Source organism: Coenobita brevimanus, chromosome 116 (genome assembly GCF_032717465.1).
Source record: "Coenobita brevimanus isolate Jiangsu-jjx chromosome 116, ASM3271746v2, whole genome shotgun sequence".
NCBI classification, from domain to species: domain Eukaryota; kingdom Metazoa; phylum Arthropoda; class Malacostraca; order Decapoda; family Coenobitidae; genus Coenobita; species Coenobita brevimanus.
The window spans coordinates 26,949,478-26,971,977 of NC_137069.1; positions in this window are offsets into that span (position 1 = coordinate 26,949,478).

Sequence of the window (22,500 nt, forward strand, 5' to 3'; positions counted from 1 at the left end):
ATCGGAAAATACATCGCTGATTTTAGTCAAAAATGGCAACGACAAGAAAGCAAGGTATTTCCCTATCTAGCAGCAAAAGCGATACATTTAGAATATTTCCCTGTAAAAAAAGGTAAAAAAGAAAAAAGCTGAATAAAACAGTATATTTAAAAAAAAATAAATCTCATAAATAAAGACTAAAATCCCTCCTTCTTTATATAGAAAAAGAAGAAAAAAAACAGCACATCCAGAAGAAAAACAACTAAATATGCAACAAAACCCTTCCTATCTAGAAAGACTGACTTCACTGGAAGTGATGGACTGGCACTTCCTCTCCAATAATCTTTAATTTTTCTCCACTGTGCCTCCGTTTCTTGCCAGTCGCTAATCATGTTCATCATTATCGCCCAGAATTTAAACACAGCCCTCCATAATTAATGAAACTCACAAAATTAAGTACTATTGCTCCAAATTTAGCAACTCTGGCGCAACTAGCAAAGCTGATTCAGCACTTCACCCTTCCCCCCTCCATTAATTTTATAGCTTTCCCTAGTCCACCTTCACTTCTTGTCATGATTAATCAGCGCCCCAGACGACGTTCTGACGCAGCATCCTGAACCAGACGCCGTCACTCCACCCCACCCTCCTCCCAACCTCTCTCTCTCTCTCTCTCTCTCTCTCTCTCTCTCTTTCAGTAACTCAGGGAGTAGGCCAGCATAATCTCTAATACAAGTTTAACAGTCAACACCAAACTACATGCACATTACACACAACACTTCCTATTCAAAATAACCCCAAAAGGCGTCGTTTAACCAAACCTCGGAGTCCCCAGGGGAGGGGTCCGACCATAAATGCCCCCTCCATCCACGCCTTACCCAGTGTCGACCCATCGAGATGCTCGGAACCACTGTCTAACTAACTTCTACATTTCTGCAACGTTCGTAGCCATTCCTCTAACTTTCTCTTTGTTGAGCCCCACTTCTCCTCTAAACCTCACCTTTTTTTTCCTAACTGAGACTCAACTGTCTGGGGCGACTAATAGCAAACCCTTTTCTGTATCCTCCTACTTTCTCTATACTCATTTCAAAGCCAAAGGTGGCTGTTGTGTATTTGTACACAACGACTTATCTTGCTCTCGTGTTCTTGAACTCGATTCTTCTGAATTCCTTACTCTCTGACTTCGGCTTTCTTGTTATTCTCTGACTGAACATATCTGTGCTATTTACTTATACCCTAATTCTACTGACTATGAAAAATCCTTCGACTATCTTACTTCTACGATAGAACACATCCTACTCATTTCTCCTTTCTCTGAATTCTCCATTCTGGGAAATTTCAATGTTCACCACCACTTTTTGCTCACCTCTCCTTTCACTGATCCACCTGGTGAACAAGCCTACATCTTTTCTATCCTTAATGACCTGGAGCTGCTTGTACAGCATCCTACCCGTACCCCTGACCTCCTTGGAGAGAGTTCCAACATACTTGACCTATTCCTTACAAATAATCCTTCTGCTTACACTGTAAATCTCTCCTCTCTGTTGGGCTTCTCCCATCACAACCTCATCACTATACCCGTCATACCGTTCCAGTACAGTCTGTGGACTCTCCAAAGAAACATCGGTTGTGGCACTTTGGAGCTGCTGATTCGAAGGCCCTCAGGCAGTACTTCTTTGATTTTCCCAGGAATGATTAATGCTTCCATGGCCAACAGCCATCTGCGTGTGCCATGCACATTATGGAGGTTATTCTCTCGGACATGGGAACAAAAGCAACTTGGTTTGATCATGCTTGTTCTAATGCTGTCCACAACAAGGAGAAGGCCTGCAAATGGTACCTGAGCTAACCCATCCCTAAATCTCATCTTTTTTATGTTTCTGTCCGGAATCGTGCTAAGTCTGTTCTTCGCCGTGCTAAAAATAATTTCATCCGTACTAAATGCTCTGAACTAACCAACTGAAATTCCTTCCTCTCCTTCTGGTACGTTGCCAAAAACCTTCCTAACAACTGTACCTCATCATCCTCTCCTCCTCTTTTCCACTGTGACGACTTTGTAGCTATTTCTTCTACTGATAAACCAGAACTCTTTGCTCAGACTTTCTTCTCCTATTCCAGTTTAGACAATTCCAGTGATGTTCCTCGATCTCTTCCCCTCTCTGACTTCCTCATGGCTGACATTAAAATTTCTGCAGCTGATGTATTTTCTGTCATCACTGGCCTCAATACTAACAATCTATATGGGCCTGATGGGGTCCCTCCCGTTGTTCTCAAGAACTGTGCATCTGTGCTTACGCCCTGCTTAGGTAAACTCTTTTGCCTTTGTCTATCAACTTGCACCTTTCCTTCTTCCTTTAAGTTTGCTTTCATTCAGCCTGTCCCAAAGAAGGGTGACCTTTCCCAGCCCTCTAACTATCGCCCAGTTGCTTTAACATACTGCATTTCAAAAGTTTTCTAGCTTATTCTTAACAAACAAATTTTAAAGCTTCTTTTCTATCACAATCTTCTTTCTGATCGTCAGTATGGGTTCTTCAGGGGACGCTCCACTGGTGATCTTCTCACCTACCTTTCAGACTGCTGGTCATCCTCCTTTCGGGACTTTGATGAAAGCTTTGCCATTGCGCTTGACATCTCAAAGGCTTTCGATCGTGTCAGGCATGAATCTTTAATTTCCAGACTACCCTCTTACGGTTTCTATCCCTCTGTCTGTACCTTCATCTATAGCTTCCTTTCTGGTCATTCTATAGCTACTGTTGTAGACGGCCACTGTTCTTCTCATACAGCTATCAATAGTGGTATTCCTCATGGCTCTGTCCTATCATGAACTCTCTTCCTTCTGTTCATCAACTGCCATCTAAGCTGTACATCTAACCCTATCCACTCATATGCTGATGACTCCCCCCACTTCTTTCCATTCGCTTCCTGCTGTCTCATATGCTGATGACTCCACCCTTCACCTTTCCATTCGCTTCCTGCAGTGTCCATCTCAGCAGCTGCTTCAGCAAACAAGGAATGAGACCATGGCGCACCTAATGTCTGACTTGGCTGATATCTCTGATTAGGGAAAAAATTAACGTTTTTGTTTTCATCTATCAGCCAGAAAAAACCTTCCACAGTTGTACCCTCCAATTTAGAAACAATATCCAGCTTAGTCCTGCATCATCTTTAAACATACCTGGGGTTTCATTCTCTCGTGGTTTATCTTGGAAAGAACATACATCTCCTGTGAAATCTGCTTCCAAGCAACTGAGTGTGCTAAGCCGACTTTGTACTTTCTTTACCCCTGCACAGTTGTTGACTTTATACACGGGTTTTATTCGCCCCTGTGTAGAGTACAACTCTCATGTGTGGGAAGGCTCCCCACACAAAGCTCTTCTCAACAGGGTGGAGTCATAGTCTTTATGTCTCATTAACTCCTCTCCTCTCATTGGTTGTCTTCAATCTTTCTGCCCCGCACTGTTGCATCTTTATCCTTTTTCTATCGCTACTTCAATGATCACTGCCCCTCTGAACTGTGTGCTTGCATCCCCCCCAGCACTTCGGCGGGCACGTAACACCCGTGCAGCAACAAACTCTCATTCTTTTTCTATCCAACTCTCTAATGCAAGAGTTAACCGCTACTCCCAGTTCTCCATGTATGCAACAGGTCATCTCTGGAACTGTCTCTCTCTGTCTGTTTTCCTTACTGTCTATGATCTCCAATCTTTCAAACGCAGTGCATTCAGGCATCTCGAAATGAATGGATCTTGAATTTGGTTCTCTGTTACCTTGTTTCTTTTTTTTTTCTTGGAGGGAGTCATTTGTGGGCCCCTGGCATTAGTAACTTCTTCCTTGCATAAATAAACAAATATATATATATATATATATATATATATATATATATATATATCTATATATATATATATATATATATATATATAATGAAGAGACAAACTAACGCTCAGTAGATCATCGTCTTACTTATTTGGCGCGACAGTTTCAGAGACAACTTTGCTCCATCATCACGCAATGTAAAAGTTAAAAGAAACATCAATCATTTACAGATTTCATTATAAGACAACATGAAAGTACCAGTAATTCCATGAACTGGTCAATCTATTATAAAGCGAAGTAAAAACAGTACAGATAATGAAAAACCATTAAAACCAAGGAAAAGGACAATGTAAAAAAAATTAGTCAAGTAAAGCTAAGTCCACAGGTAAACCATTCTAGCAGGCCACTTACAATAAAAATACAGGAGGTCAAGGGAAGTGTCATTGCTGGCTAGTGACGGCCTTTTGCTACACCTTCAACAGAGACTCGACTAGAGAGACCTCCGCCTTGTTCGACCGAGCAATGAAACCTGAGAAGGAGGCAATGCAGATGGGGTGGAGATTTAAGGAAGGTTTACGTACGGCGCTATGGGATGGATTAGCTAATGACCTGTTTGTTCTCACTGACAGACCCAAGTGATCAAAGATACGAACTCTTATCTGGCGTTTAATTTTGCCAGTGTACGGCAATTTTTATCCTCAATATTTTCCACGTGAATTTAAACACTCTTATCACTTAACATGGAAAATCAAACAAGCTTACTGTTTCTCATTATAAGCGTGTGTTCTAGTACTGTTCATTTGGGGGAATCCATGTTCATTGTGGACGGAACGATTCTCAGTTTCTGTGTGTGTGTGTGTGTGTGTGTGTGTGTGTGTGTGTGTGTGTGTGTAATAATAATAATAATAATAATAATAATAACAATAATAATAATAATAATAATAATAATAATAATAATAGTAGTAGTAGTAGTAGTAGTAGTAGTTGTAGTACGGTAGTAGTAGTAGTAGTAGCAGCAATAGTAGTAGTAGTAGTAGTAGTAGTAGTAGCAGCAATAGTAGTAGTAGTAGTAGTAGTAGTAGTAGTAGCGGTAGTGGTAGTAGTGGAAATATAGTAATAATAATAATAATAATGATAATAATAATAATAATAATAATAATAATAATTAATAAAAATAATAATAATAATAATAATAACAATAACAATAATAATAATAATAATAATAATAATAATAATAATAAAAATAATAATAATCCATCCACCCATCATCCAGTCCTACGTTGCCCCATGAGGAGGGTAGGAGCCCGGGGCTAGGCGGTTGGTCCTGACATTTAAGATGAGAGTGACCAACTTCACTCATCCCTGAGTGGCATTATGTGAGCAATAAACCCCAACCACCCCTTGGATATAAACCTTCACCGGCTCAATCTGATTTGAGCGCAATAATTACCCACTAAACCACCAGACGCCAAAATTTGGTTATATAATTACCACCCAGCGTAGTAAAATATAATTTTCGGTTAATTTTTTCTTCGCAGTCAGCGGCTGAAAATACATAGGTCCATAATCTAGTATCTTAAAACAAACACACACACAAACACACACACAGACACACAAACACACACACAGACACACAGACACACAGACAGACAGACAGACAGACACACACACACACACACACACACACACACACACACACACACACTCAGGTACACATACAAGCATACACAGACATTTACCAATACACAGACACAGATAGACCTAGAGCTGTGTGCGCGCACGCACACACACACACACACACACACACACACACACACACACACACACACACACACACACACACACACACACACACACACACACACTTTAAGAACAACAATATGAAGGATGGCATGATAGTTTTTTACTTTTTTTTTATATACCAAGGCTGATACTGTGCTGAGGGAAATCGTCTGACATTAGCCATTACTAAGACGAGTGAAGATAAGCCAAAATTAACCCCTTTATTCCAACAGCGTTCCTTTAATTTTTACCTTACTATCTTTAAGCGTTTTTTTATTTTACAGTTTTTTCAAACTGGGAGGGAGGGTATAAATGTCCTTAATTAAACCCATCACTGAAGGTCAAATCGTCCCCCCTAAGCAAAAGAAAATCGTCAGCTGGTTGAAAGGTAGTAGTTAAAATACGTGCTAGGAGTCAAAGCCTTAACATGAACACAAGAAATCCTAAGAGATGAGGTTAGCTTGAAGACGATTAAGTGGGTCTACGTATACCTCATTTGCTATTACCTGACGGAACGGGGTCAGTGCCACACCTGTAATACTAAGTCGTGGTTGATTGCATTTATAAGCAGTTATTATGGGGTAAGAATGAGTCTCCTTGGTTATTAGTTAAATCGGCCTGTCTGTCTAACCACACCTGGTCATCAATTGAGCCGAAAGAGGTTTGGGATCATTGTACGGAGAGAGAGAGAGAGAGAGAGAGAGAGAGAGAGAGAGAGAGAGAGAGAGAGTTATAAGCATTGTCAGAAGCTATATCTTGAAGTGAACTTAATCGACAAGAGATGGTATTAGTGAAACAGAGACGACCCATGATCTGAGGGTTAATTGACATGATCTGCTAGAGAGAGAGAGAGAGAGAGAGAGAGAGAGAGAGAGAGAGAGAGAGAAGTAAAACGTACTGAAGAATACATATACCTAGGACAAGGGGTTCAAACAGCAAGAATTCAAAAGACCGTAATTACACTCCCCCCCCCCAAAAAAAAAAAAAACAATGTAGGGCTTCCAGTGAACAAAAGAACAAAGTATACAGTATACAAGAGTTAACTGTTACCCCCAGTCCTTCATGAATGCAACGGGTCAACTCTGGAATTGTCTCCCAATGTCTGTATTTCCTACTTTCCATGACCTCCAGTCTTTAAAATGGCAGTGTGTCCAGGCATCTCGAAATGAACGATCTTGATTTTTGGCTCTCTGGTATCTTGTTTTTATTTTTTCTTTGAGGAGGCGATCTTCTGGGCTTCTGGCGTTTATTTCCGTCATCTTGAAAAAAAACAAAAGTGACAAAATCCCTATTTAAGCACAAATATGTATCCAATTAGAATAAAAATGGATTATGTGAAATATTACATAAATAAAGACAGCTTTTCGGTTAAGGGCAGGAAAGAAATAAAGGATATAAGTACTTCAGTTAAAACGCAGTGGTAGGTAGCGGCGGCCATCACCTACTCACTTGAGGCAGTGCTGCTTACTTCTTCCTTCGTCTCCATTATTCTATTTCTGTGTCTGACCTCCTCACTTCTACTTCTTTTTCTTCTTGTCACTTTTTAATGCTCTTCTTTCCAACCCAGGTGGCTCTACGCTGAGTGACAAATATAATAGTTTTCCGTAACCTAGGAAACCATTTACAACGCTGAGTGGTAACCATATAAACAAATCATGGGTGATGTGGAGCTTACTATGGTGCCCTTGTTAATAGGGTAAAGACGTAAATGCAGCATCTACACAGGAACCAAACCTCCTCACCTTTCCCAGTGCCTAGCCAGCAAGGTGCTGTCCACCGCCAGGGAATATCGGTTTACTGCAAGGGGCGGCCCTGCAGGGGTGGTTGCTTGACTGTGGTTGATGGGTCTGCTCTGCCATGCTCTGTCAGACAGACTGGGTTCATCATCAACAACATGCTAAAATGCATAAATGGATGTGGGCAGGTCACGTCCTTCATAGAACAGATAACAGATGGATAACCAGGGTAACTGAGTGGCAGCCCAGAGATTGAGAGGAAGAGGTAGAACAGGATGGAAAAACATGTGCAAATTGCTAGGACTGGATGGAACCGGCTAAATCAGCAGGTGAGAGAAGCAAAGGAAGGGAGTGACCTTTCTGCATTGATCTGGCCCACGCTATCTCCAGACGACTATATTTGGCTTAAGGAAGATTTCTGGAACTGGAGGAGTTGGAGTCTTAGTTACATCCTTCATTTCTTTTTCTTGAGCTATTTCCTAAGTAAAACAGTGTTGTCCACTACAACTTGAATTCAAATGGAGAAGACGATATCACACCGAAAAGCAAAACTATGAAAGATGAAAATGAAGATGAAAAAGATGGTGATGAAGAAGAAGAAGAAGAAGAAGCGGTAAAAGTGTAGTAGTAGTAGTAGTAGTAGTGGTGGTGGTAGTAGTAGTAGTAGTAGTAGTAGTAGTAGTAGTAGTAGTAGCAGCACTAGTAGCAGCACTAGTAGTAGTGGTAATAGTAGTAGTAGTAGTAGTAGTAGCAGCAGTAGTAGCAGTAGTAGTAGTAGTAGTAGTGGTAATAATAGTAGTAGTAGTAGTAATAATAATTATAATAATAATAATAATAATAATAATAATAATAATAACAACAACAACAATAATAATCATAATAATAATCCTAATAATAATGATAATAATAATAATAATAATAATAATAATAATAATAATAATAATAATAACAATAATAATAATAATAATAATAATAATAATAATAATAAAACCACCATCACCACAAACAACATCAACAACAACAATAATAATAAAAATAATTTATCTATCTATCTATAGCCCGACGCCCTAATCCCGCAAAGGGTGGCCGCAGACAAAACGCCTCCAAGTCGCTCTGCCACCCACCATTTGACTACCCTCCCCCCAACTCACCCCACCCCTCCCTTATATACCTCTCTACTCCATCCCTCCACCTCATCCTCGGTCTACCTATCCCTCTCCCTCCCTCCACCTCACCTACATACACCCTCTTAGTCAGTCTTTCATTCTCCATTCTCTTCACATGTCCAAACCACCTCCGTGTATTTCTCCTAATCTTCTCAACCACATCCACATCCACCCCACAACGTTCCTTCACTTCATTCGTCAACCTGTACCTCCACGTCACTCCACATGCTCCTTTCAAGTAACTCATTTCCACTGCTCTCACTCTTGACTTGTTCCCCTCTTGCAAGGTCCACGCCTCGCTTCCATACGTCAGGGTAGGGATCACAATACTATCATGCAGTGACTTCTTAATTTCCATCCTTGTCATAAAAGGACTTTGTAATTACTTGTAGTGGAGTTATATATATATTAGACTTGTGGACGAGCGGTTGTTATACTTGAGTAGTTTTGTAAGTAGATAATCTTCTTTCCCATTTGTCATGTAGTGACAGGAGAGGTAAAGAATAGTATGGGACTATTTTTATTTGTCTTGGAAATATTAACAAGTCTCTCACACAGGGCGAAGTATAAAGTAGAGTCCCGCTAGCTATCTCTCTGTCTCGCTCTCTCTGTCTCTCTCTCAAGTTGCTAAGCCCTTCTCCCTGCGACCTGTCTGTTCTATGGCTAGCTTCCTTCTGAGCTGTCTTTCCTAAATTCTGGTGAAACAGGAGACGTATCACGTGTGTTCCTTGTGATTGGAAAGTTCTAGAAGCCTGTGTGCGAGTATGTGTGTGTATGGTCACTAGGCGCTGTCGTGTGCCTATAAAGCATTCCTTGAGTTAAGAGTGTGTAAGCATGTTTAGCATTGCTCGATTCTTGCAGACACAGTACCTTCTCATCATCTGACTCCCTGCTTCTATCTGTCTCTCTATCTATCTATTTATCTATCTATCTATTATGATTTGTAATTATAATATGGAGGCCTAATATATGCTCGGTCACGCGAAAATGGCGTACCATCGACAGTTAATAGTCATAACATATTAATACATATTATATACACATTATAATGAACTTATAAGCAAATTAAATGAAATACATAATATTGTAAAAGTAACATAATTGTATGAATATTGTATACATATAATATTCATAGTAAATAGCAATTATCCAGTAATATTATATTTTTAAACAAGTTGTATACATTTTGTGAGATGTGTATGTATAACAGACAGACGCATATAATTGTGCAATGGTAATACTGCTAGGTTATACATTACATATTGAGTTATCACTTTAGTAATGTCTAATATTTCACCTAACTTGTATGATGATACTGGTAATACAGAATTGTGCTATAGTTGTATGACTTATAATATTGTACTAACATTGTGGTAATACATAATTGTAACATTTTATGAATTGTTACAAAATATTGTGGTAATGCATAATTGTGTTGGCCTTATAATTGTAGTTACATTTTGTTAATGCAACTGTTACATAAGTGTCTTGGCCTTATAATTGTAGTTAAAGTTACATAAAAGTTACATCTTGTTAATGCAACTTTACATAATTTGCAAAGTGTAACATAATGCAATCGTTTGTCGTTACATAATTGTTACATATCGTTTGTAGTTACATAATTGTAGTTAAAGTTACATAAAAGTTACATCTTGTTAATGCAACTGTTACATAAATGGTACATAATGTTTGTAGTTACATAATTGTAGCAAGTGTACCATAATACAATCGTTTGTCGTTACATAATTGTTACATATCGTTTGTAGTTACACTTACACTTATTTTCATTTGTTTGGTATGTGATCTTACTCTATTTCTCTCTTTTTTCTTTCTTACTTTTTCTTTCTTTCTTTTTTTTTTTTTTTGTATGTATTGATTTCTATAGTTTATTTTTCTTCGCTTGTGTACGCTTTTTCTATGTTGTTCATGGTTGCATAATTACTGGCTAATTTCCTTGTCATACTTTTTTAAAGTTTAGTTTATATTGCACAGATATTACTGAAAATGATATTATATAGTCCCATATTTTGTTATTTTATAAAAAAAAATATATATATATACACTATATACAGTATTAACTATATACACTGACTTGTTGTTCACTTGTACCTATCGTGAGTAATATGTGTGTCAGTACTGTGTGGAAATCATTGTCTTCACGACTGTGTTGAAGATGTTCACTCTTGCTAACGTCATTTGTGTTGGCCATTTTTTTTCTCTAGTTTACCTTGTAACTTAATTTATATGTTTCCACTAGGTAGCTTTAATTAATAAATGTTTAATACAGTTCTTTTAATCGCTCACTGAGTAACTGTGATGGTATATTTTCTTTATCACTTTGTAGATATAATAATGTATAGCTGTATGTATGCAACACGTATTTTATGTAGGTATAAATGGTAACACTCGTTGGTAGTAAATAAATGTTATAATAAATGAATGAATGTATACAGTGTAGAATATTTATTGTTGGTGATTATTTAGTGTTTGAGTTATGCAGATAACTGAAGTAAGTATGTCTATTTAAGCTGTAACTATACAGCACGTTTTATATGTTTGTGCAGAAGCTTATTGTCTATCACTGTGTATTGTATAAATGAAGTAACTATGTAACTCACTAATTTTTACCGTGGTGGGAATGGTGTGAGTGGTGGTGCAGGTGGTGTGTTGACCGATGTGGCGTATTTTCAGCAAGCACGCATGATGACGTCGACTTCCCACACTGGTAGCTGTGGTGAGTGAATGAGTAGCGATGAGTAACTTGAGTGAAGACGAGTGAGTAGGATGAGTTATGAGTCGTGTCTCACTCTTCGTTTGTTTGTTCCGTTTTTCTTTGTCGATGTTTTCTCGGTCCTTTTCTCTTGTGATTTACTCGTTGTAGGATGAAGACTGCCGCTACTTGTAGGTGCGTGTAGAAGATTATACAGACGACTCGTAGAGTTGTTACTTGTAGTTGATTGTAGATGGTTGTAGTTCGCTGGTTCGTCGTAGAAGTTGCAAGATTGTTTGTATCAATATATTGTTAAACTACTTGCAAGGCGTCCTGTGACCTCTTCACCTCTGCATCAGCATGATGATCGGGGAGACGGAGGGGGGGGTTGGAGAGAACTGTCAGGAGCTATTTGTGAGTTGTTGGTTGTGAGAGGTATTCTTGTTTTCAATCTTGATATTTTGTAGGAATTCAATGTTGATTCATAGACGAGGTTCGTATACGTTCGCTGCTACCAAATGTCATAAAAGACTTTGTAATTACTTGTAGTGGAGTTATATATATATTAGACTTGTGGACGAGCGGTTGTTATACTTGAGTAGCTTTGTAAGTAGATAATCTTCTTTCCCATTTGTCATGTAGTGACAGGAGAGGTAAAGAATAGTATGGGACTATTTTTATTTGTCTTGGAAATATTAACAAGTCTCTCACACAGGGCGAAGTATAAAGTAGAGTCCCGCTAGCTATCTCTCTGTCTCGCTCTCTCTGTCTCTCTCTCAAGTTGCTAAGCCCTTCTCCCTGCGACCTGTCTGTTCTATGGCTAGCTTCCTTCTGAGCTCTCTTTCCTAAATTCTGGTGAAACAGGAGACGTATCACGTGTGTTCCTTGTGATTGGAAAGTTCTAGAAGCCTGTGTGCGAGTATGTGTGTATGTGTGTGTATGGTCACTAGGCGCTGTCGTGTGCCTATAAAGTATTCCTTGAGTTAAGAGTGTGTAAGCATGTTTAGCATTGCTCGATTCTTGCAGACACAGTACCTTCTCATCATCTGACTCCCTGCTTCTATCTGTCTCTCTATCTATCTATTTATCTATCTGTCTATTATGATTTGTAATTATAATATGGAGTCCTAATATCCTCACCTCCCTATTTCTCATCACTGCTTTCAGTGTACCAACAACCTTTCTTCTCTGCTGTACTCTTTCACGCACTTCATCCCCCAAAGTTCCATCCTTACTCATCACACTTCACAAGTAATTGAATGCATTCACATTCTCCATATCCTCACCGTCCAACCTCACTGCACACTCTGTGACTTCATTCCACTCAAACACCATAACTTTACTTTTGTTTACATTAACTTTCAGATACCTCCTCCTACACACTGTCCCAAATTCATTCACCAAACCTTGCAACTCCCATTCATCTTCACTCAACAATACTGTATCATCAGCAAACAGCAACACCGGAATCTTCCAAATCTCACCCTCATTCATTAGAGCCACCCCCACATCCACTGCCCTACCTTGCACCTCCTTTACAACTCCATCCATGTATATATTAAACACCCATGGAGATATCACACAACCCTGTTTCAGTACCACACTGAGATCAAAGAACTCACTCAGCTCACCATCCACTCACACCATAGCCCTAGCTCCCCTGTACATACTCTTCACAGCACTCAACAATTTCCCCTCCACTCCATATATTCTTAATACCTTCCACATACCTTGCCTATCTATTCTGTCATAAGCTTTCTCCAAGTCCATGAAGGCAGCATACACTTTCCTTCCCTTCTCTAGATACTTCTCCACTAAACATCTTATAAAAAATATCTGATCTACACACCCTTTTCCCTTCCTAAGTCCCCCTTGTTCTTCTCCAACTAGCTCCTCTGTCATATGCCTAACCCTATCAATGAGTATTATACCATATATTTTACCAGTCACACTAAGAAGACAAATACCCCTATGGTTACCACATACTTCTCTCTCCCCTTTTCCTTTGTATAAAGGAACAATTATACCTGATTTCCAGTCTTCTGGAACCCTTCCCTCTTCCCAAGCCAATCAACACAACTTCCATATCCAATCCACAACAATCTCACCCCCATACCTCAGCATTTCACCACACACTCCATTAATTCCTGGGCCTTTCCCAACTTAATCTTCTTCATCGCTTCCACTACTTCCGCTCTACTGATCTCTTCCTCCCTCCTCTCATCTCTTCTTCTCCCAGCCATTCCCCAACCACTTATACTTGCACTGCTCTCACTCTCTACATTCAACAAATCCTCAAAGTGCTCCTTCCATCTCCTCAATTTCTGTCTCTTCTCCACCAACAATCTATTATTCCTATCTTTCACTCCCCTACTATTTCTCCTTTCACACTGCCTTACTGTCTTTACCTCCTTCCAAAACAATTTCTTACTCTCCCTCCATTTCACATTCAGATTCCTCCCAAACTCTTCATCCACTTTCTTCTTACTCTCCTTCACCAGTCTCTTAACCTCCCTTCTCCTGCTCACATATACCTCTCTCTTCTCTCTCTCATCTTCTCCCCTACCTCTACTCGCTAACCATTCACTAAACGCCTTCTTCTTTTGTTCCACAGCTCGTTTCACCTCATCATTCCACCATGCTATCCCTTGCACACCCTTGCGTCTCCTCCTCACTCCACAAACCGCCACACGCTGTGCCTATCTCTTCCGTGAATATCTTACATACGTCTTCCACCCCTTCCATCTGCTCTAGCTCATACCTTCCCAATCTTTCTTCCACTATGCTCTTATATTCTGTCATTTTCTCACTATCTTGCAATTTCTCCACTCTTCTCACAGGAGCTGCTTCCTCCTCTCTTCCCCTTTTTCTCCTCAACCACTTATTTTGGAGCTCTACCTTGGCCATCACTAAGTGATGGTCCGAGACTCCATTCCCCCACCCTCTCCACACTCTTGCATCCAACACTTGTCTTCTCATTCGTTCATCCACACACACGTAGTCTATCATTGCCTTTCGTTCAACAAGTTCATCATCCATCCTCCTCATTACTTTCCACGTATACCAGTGGATCATCTTATTAACGAAAGAAGGTGTTGGCTATTGCCAACCCCGTACAAGCACAGATGTCCACCAAAGCACTACCATTCCCATCTACTTCAGCTGGCACACCTCACTGACCAACCACTCCATCCACTCGTACATTCCCAACTTTGCCATTCATGTCTCCAATCAACAGCATTCTCTCGCTCCTCTCAAACTTGTCCATACATGTTTCTACTCTCGCCCAAAACTCATCTTTCACTCTTGCCACTCGATCCTCTGTCGGGGCATACACACATACAATCACCCACGCTTGTATACCTACTTTCATCCTCAACCATACAATCCTTGCACCCACTGTTCCATACTCTCTTACAGTCTCCTTCCACTTCTTGCTTATCATCAGACATACTCCCTCTCTTGCCCTCTCATTCTCATTGACTCCCGCACATATACCTAAACCATATTCCCATTCTCACACCCTTTCACCTTTCCATTTAGTTTCAGTCAATACACATATATCCACTTTTGCATCCTCAAGCACCTGAACAATCTCTCTCTCTTTCACTTCATCATTCACTCCTCTCACATTCCATGTTCCCACCCTAAGAATGTCCTTTGTCCGTTCCATAGTCGTCAACGTATGGTCCGTCCTGGTCCGAGGCGATTTATTCGCTTTTTTAGCTAGTTCTTTTTACGGGGTGGGGCACTAACCCACCACCAACCCTTTTAGTCGCCTCGTATGACAAGCAGGGATACTGGGGGAGTATTCTTGATACCCCCCTACCCCCAGGGAATAATAATTCCATCATCCATCATCCAATCCTACGTTGCCCCATGAGGAGAATAGGAGCCCGGGGCTAGGCAGTTGGTCCTGACATTTAAGATGAGAGTGACCAACCTCACTCATCCCTGAGTGGCATTACGTCAGCAATAAACCCCAACCATCCCTTGGATATAAACCTTCACCGGCTCAATCCGATTGGAGCACAATAATTACCCACTAAACCACCAGGCGCCAAAATTTGGTTATATGGTTACCACGCAGCGTAGTAAATAGTTTCCTGGTGTACAGGAAACCATTTGGCTTGTCACTCAGTGTAGAGTCACCCATTGGCAGAAGGAAAAGGAAAGAATGAAGGAATGAAAGACAGAAGAGGGAGTGTAAAGTCACCCGTAGGCAGAAGAACGAGGAAAGAATGAAGGAAAGATAGAAGAAGATGGAAGGAAAGAAGGATGGAGGAAAGGACAGGGCAGACACCCGAGAGCAGCACTACATTGAGTGAGTGGATGGTGAGTGCCCCCACCTTCCACACAATAATAAAAATAATAATAATAATAATAATAATAATAATAATAATAATAATAATAATAATAATAACAATAATAAAAACAATAATAATAAGAGTCAAACTCAAGTTCAGTACAAAACAAAACCGACATTACCCAGTTAAGGACTAAGAAAATCTCACCTTATGATACCACTAATAAAAAATAAATAAAATGAAAAATAAGAATATGGAAGAGGTGAAAAACATCTTAAGATATTTTCATAAGAGGGTTCCAGGGGTAAGCTCAAAGGTATCCCCCGCTGCTATATGGGTGCTGAGAAAGAGAAAACCCGGCCAGATAAGGGGGTGAAAAGTGTAGCGTGTGTGTGTGTGTGTGTGTGTGTGTGTGTGTGTGTGTGTGTGTGTGTGTGTGTGTGTGTGTGTGTGTGTGTGTGTGTGTGTGTGTGTGTGTGTGTGTGTGTGTGTGTGTGTGTGTGTGCGCGCGCGCGCGCGCGCGCTTACGTGTGTTTGGTATGTACCTGTGTGTCTATGAGTGTGGGTGTGTCCGCGTGTGTTTGCGTGCGGTGAGTGTGTGTTAGGGGCGAGAGGGTTTTTATGTCTTTGAGTTGAGTCGGCTTTTGAGGTGAGGCGGAAGACAGCCTCTTTCAAGTTTCACCGTGTCTTCCCCAAATAAATGACGGTAAATCTCAAAATCGGGGGTTCGGCGAGGCAGAGAAACACGGGTGAAAACCAAGAGAAAACTTTGTGCTCTTAGGAAAGAAGAAGAAAAACGTCAACAAAGAGGAAAATTTTACTTTTAGGAAGCCCAGTAAAAGTGGAAAATGTGTGCTTTTAGGAAATGGGGAAGAAGAAAAACTGCGTCAAGATAAAGGAAAAGTCGTGCTCTTAGGATATGAGAAAGAGGAAGGAAAACAAAATCATCAATGAAGAAAAGAAGGAGGAGGGACTCAAACAATGTATTTTTATATTGTTTTTTAATCTTTCAGCAAAATTATTTCCGAGATTTAGTTACCGTCCCGGTGAGGTATTGGCTCATCTCTTCTAAGTCTAAACCATTTCGACAATTTCTATCAACCCATTGACCCAAGTCAGCGATAGTGATTGAACAAGCCCGTAGTCAGCAGCAGTGATGGAGCAAGCCCCTAGTTAGCAGCAGTGATGGAGCAAGCCCCTAGTTAGCAGCAGTGATGGAGCAAGCCCCTAGTTAGCAGCAGTGATGGAGCAAGCCCCTAGTTAGCAGCAGTGATGGAGCAAGCCCCTAGTTAGCAGCAGTGATGGAGCAAGCCCCTAGTTAGCAGCAGTGATGGAACAAGCCCCTAGTCAGCAGCAGTGATGGAGCAAGCCCCTAGTCAGCAGCAGTGATGAAGCAAGCCCCTAGTCAGCAGCAGTGATGAAGCAAACCCCGAGTCAGCAGCAGTGATGGAACAACTGGCCATGGAGGAGGTCAGACATACTCCAGGGCAAGGGGTGCTAAGAATCTGACCATTCCCGTCTAACCACATGTGGAAGTAAACCCAAAGACATACTAACTCTTGTAGACCCAAAGACATACTAAGTCATATAAACCCAAAGACATACTAACTCTTGTAAACCCAAAGACATACTAACTCTTGTATACCCAAAGACATACTAACTCTTGTATACCCAAAGACATACTAAGTCATGTAAACCCAAAGACATACTAACTCTTGTAAACCCAAAGACATACTAACTCTTGTAAATCCAAAGACATACTAACTCTTGTAAACCCAAAGACATACTAACTGTTGTAAACCCAAAGACATACTAACTGTTGTAAACCCAAAGACATACTAACTCTTGTCAACCCAAAGACATACTAACTCTTGTCAACCCAGACATACTAACTCTTGTCAACCCAGACATACTAACTTTTGCAAACCCAAAGACATACTAACTCTTGTAAACCCAAAGACATACTAACTGTTGTAAACCCAAAGACATACTAACTCTTGTAAATCCAAAGACATACTAACTCTTGTAAACCCAAAGACATACTAACTGTTGTAAACCCAAAGACATACTAACTGTTGTAAACCCAAAGACATACTAACTGTTGTAAACCCAAAGACATACTAACTCTTGTCAACCCAGACATACTAACTCTTGTCAACCCAGACATACTAACTTTTGCAAACCCAAAGACATACTAACTCTTGTAAACCCAAAGACATACTAACTCTTGTATACCCAAAGACATACTAACTCTTGTATACTCAAAGATATACTAACTCTTGTACTGTAAACCAACGTAACTACAAATTGGGATACCATAGGGCTGAGTGAGGTGAGAGGGCTTTGTTTTTGACTCATGGAGGAGTTTTAATAGTTATTACTCTCCTTATAGTAGTGTCACAACGGGAAGGCACCCCTCCCAAGTACCGTGTATAATAATAACCATACCCTAGAAGACTTATCACACCCTAATACCTCCATTTTAGCGATTTATTTTGTTTATCACATCATTATAAGTCTATACCAAAAGTGACCAAAATAAAACACGAGAGAAAAAGGGCAACATCCTAAATAAATCGCTAGGGAAAAGGCGTCACGTAACCCTCACAAACTAATTGCTCAGTCAGTCCGAAGGTCCAGTCATTAAATGCCAATCTCCGGATCGAAAAATAGGCGATAAAATCTACGGGCTTTCATTGCGCTCTTTGGTTCGAGAACACGACACAATCTGCGTCTTTTATGTCGCCTTGACGGGTGTGTGTTTGGGTGGAAGAGGCTTGAAAAATGCTTGGACTCTGGACGCTGGTTAATGGATATTGGGTGTGCGTACATGTATACACGTTTGCACACACACACACACACACACACACACACACACACACACACACACACACACACACACACACACACACACACACACACACACACACACACACACGCCACACACACACACATGCACGCTTGCTCTGATAAGTATTTCATATCAAAGACACATACAACCAAAGACAGATGCAGACATTCTCTCTCTCTCTCTCTCTCTCTCTCTCTCTCTCTCTCACACACACACACACACACACACACACACACACACACACACACACACACACACACAAATATACATTTAGGAGAAAGAGAGAGAGAGAGAGAGAAAGGGGGGGAGGGAGACAGCAACTCCATCAACATCTAGAAGACAAAAATAAAATGGTGAGTCTTTTCTCACCACAATAATCTCTTTTTCTCTGTCTGTCTTTCTGACTGTCTGTCTGTCTGCCTGTCTGTCTGTCTGCCTGTCTGTCTGTCTCAGAATCGCACCCAAGCACACGTATAAGCATTAAAACACTAAAACAAGACGAAGACTCCAAACAGTGCAACACCCGCGTCGCATAGTCGTTCTAAATGCCCTTCTACACGATCACTGTCTCCTCCTTCCATGTTCTGTAGTACCAGTTTATTTTTGTTTTTTATTTTATTGTATGGTAGTTAAAAACTAGAAAAACAAAATGCAGACCTAACAGATTGAAGCCCATATCCTCGTTCAATTTTGCATCCATCCATCCACGGCCAGACGCCATAATCCCTTAAGGGGTTGTCATTTGTCTTTGAGTTAGTTGTTTTACGGGAAGGGGCACTAACCCTCAGTAAATATACTTGTTGACAAGTAGGGAACACGTATGGCTTGGTTATATGGTTACCAACCAATGTTGTAAATGGTTCTCTGGCTTACAGGGAACCAATAGTCTTGTTATTCAATGTACAGCCACCTGAAAAGGAAAGAAGATGAAAATAAAGTGACAGGAAAAACGAGAAGAGAAGAGGGCAGACAAAAAAGGAATGATAAAGGTGATGGAAGAAGTAGGCAGCACTATATCAAGTGAGTGGATGATGGTGAGAAATAGGAAGAGAGAGGGCAGACAGAAAAAGAGCGATAAAGGTGAAAGAAGAGTTAGGCAGCACCATATCAAGTGAGTGGATGATGGTGAGAGATGGGGAGAAAGGAGGGCAGACAGAAAAAGAGTGATAAAGGTGAAGGAAGAAGTAGGCAATACTATGTCAAGTGAGTGGATGATGGCGAGAAACTGGAAGAGAGGAGGGCTGACAGAAAAAGAGTGATAAAGGTGAAGGAAAAAGAAGACAGCACCACATCAAGTGCTTGGATGATGGTGAAAAATCGGAATAGAGAGGGCAAACACTGAAAAGGAGTAATAAAGGTGAAGGAAGAAGTAGACAACATTACATCAAGTGAGTAGACGGTAGTAAGAAAACAGGACGAGAGGATGGCAGAAAGAAAGAGAATGACAAAGGTGATGGAAGAATTAGGCAGCACTACATCAAGTGAGTGGATGATGGTCGCCGCCACCTACCACCTAAATTCCACTTCTTCTTCTTCCTTTAAGATTATCAACAAAAGACGTCCACTTATCTCATGGGTTGACTTTAAGGATGAACGTTCGACCCATTTTCGCTTTGTCTTGTGTTCTTGACCTCTGATTGATTAGGCTCGAAATCCATTCAACTCATCCTTACCTTCCTATACCTACCCATAAAAATGGATAGATAGATAGATAGTAAGACATAAACGGATAGACAGATAGATAGATAGACAGATTGATTGATTAATTGATTACGAGGGACGGCGAAGCCCTCGCGAGTCTCTCATCCAGTGGTGACATTTTCTCACATATAAGCCGTCCAAGCCCGCCAGACCCGACCCGACCGTAACGCTTTTGAGAAGCTTATATCTCAGCAACCACAGGGCCGATCACTGCCTGCTTTGCACCATATGGTAGCCTAGTTCTTTAAACCTTCGTGCGCTGAGCCTTTCCAAATTACACGGGAGGCTGATGGGGTCCTACTGAACCCAAAAACTTTTCGGTGGATTTTTGCCATATGCATAAAGCTATATCATTTAAAGTTTGTGCATTTGTTGCCCAGGACACGGCACGTGGAGCCAACCCACCAGCGTCCCCCCCCCCTCTTTTTTGTGTATTATAAGAAAATTATTTACATTTATAAGAAATATATGAGAGTTTCAGTATGGATGCACTGAACCAACACTTAGAATGTTTGACTGTCAGTTACTCATGGGATAGGTTCTTTACATAATACTAAGCTCTGGTATAAGCTATGATATATAATCATAAAATAAAACTATCCTTATAATCATACTAGATACAAAAATTCATTTTTTCAGTATTACACAAATATATGAAAAACTTACGTTTGACCATGGGAAAACAACTAAATGATAGGACCTTCCTCACACATACAAAGAATAGTGGCCTCTACAATGTTATTTTATTTATTTTTTTTAATATGTCCGACTCTAGGCAAAGGCTTCAGGGCCTATATCTCGGGGGCAGTAGCCTATCCCAAGGCCCAGTAGTCCTCATACACCTCCACATGTCCCCACTTCGGCGCTAACACCCACCGTCCATATTGAATACGTGCTAGGGCTGTCTCATACGGGACTGGTGTATTGGTATTAGCGGGGGTATTTTTACGACATGTCGGCGGGTCATTTGGTAGATCAGGAAAGTCTGCATTATGAAATTCAAATCCTTAAACTGTTCCCTGCCCCAGCCGGGATTCGAACCTGGGTCCATCAGGACTGCAGACCGCCTCTCTACCGATTCAGCCTCCGCCTACCCCAATTTTGCTGTATGATAATACAGCAAAATGTTACTGTCAGATTGTTAAACCACTTCATATTCATCAGCGTCAGATAATTCACTGCCTGAATCACCATCTTGGAAAAAAAAAAAAAAAAAAAAAAAAAAAATCTGTATGGTCATTATTTGTCATCAATTTTCTGCCATAAAACATTGATTCTGGTATTGACATTATCTTTAGATGTCAAAAATCTGAGAGAAAAAGTCACATGGAAGGCGAGGTGGGGTCCCAGCAGGCCCCACAGACATTTTTTACACTGTCACTCCTAAATGCTGCAAGCTTTTTTGCCCCCATATTAAATGCATATACAGTAACCATATACAATAAAAGTCAGGGACGGGAAAGTCGGAAAAATATACACTGGCTTAATGGCATCATTTTAAAGACATGTTGGGGTCCACAACGACCCCACTCAGCTCACAAAGGGTTAAGATTTGTTTTTGAGAGGTTTCACCAGGCTGTGCACTTGGCACGCGGCACGCGCCAAGTGAAGCATAGCGATAACCTGCAAAAGAGGGCCACAGGCCAGGCAGTTTGTCTTAGGCGTTTTACTGACTGATAGATAGATAGATAGATACGGAAGACAGATAGACAGACAGACAGATAAATAGACAGAGGGACATGTAGATAGATATAGACAGAGAGAGATAACTTACATAGCTAAATAGATGAATAGATTGATAGATAGATATAGATAGATATACAGATACAGGCAGACACAGACAAATAGATATATAGCTTAGCTGTATACGGTAGATAGATGGATAGGTAGATAGACATAGTTAGATGGATAGACAGACAGACAGAGACAGACAGAGAGACAGACAAACACATAGATAGACAGACAGATAGCTTGACAGACAGAACACATTGATAGATTAATAGATTACTCTTCAAATCCAGCCAACTCATCCCAACCCACCCTTAAACTCACACACCAAGTTGGCATAAGTCTAATGAAAAGTGTATAAAGTGACCTTACATATGACCTTCACCTTTGACCTGTTGTTCTGGAAGTAGGGTTATTTCATCCTAGTTTGACCTCGTCTTTCCTAACAATCAAGTCAGACCTATTGCGTTAAGGGGCAGACCATCTGACCTCAACATATGCCCTTCACAGATTGTACTCAAAATTTAATCCCACCTCCCCTTCCTGACCCTCAACCCTTCCACCCAGTTTGGTCAAATTCGGATCAAAGTTGTCTAAGTTAATTTTGACAATGACAGAAAAAACTATTATTTTTTTCGTGCCAAAATTAATTCCTTGTTTCTCTGGCGGAAGTTAATCATTATGGAATTTTTGGTGCAGTTCTCTTCAGTAATTTTTTTCTAATTCTTGG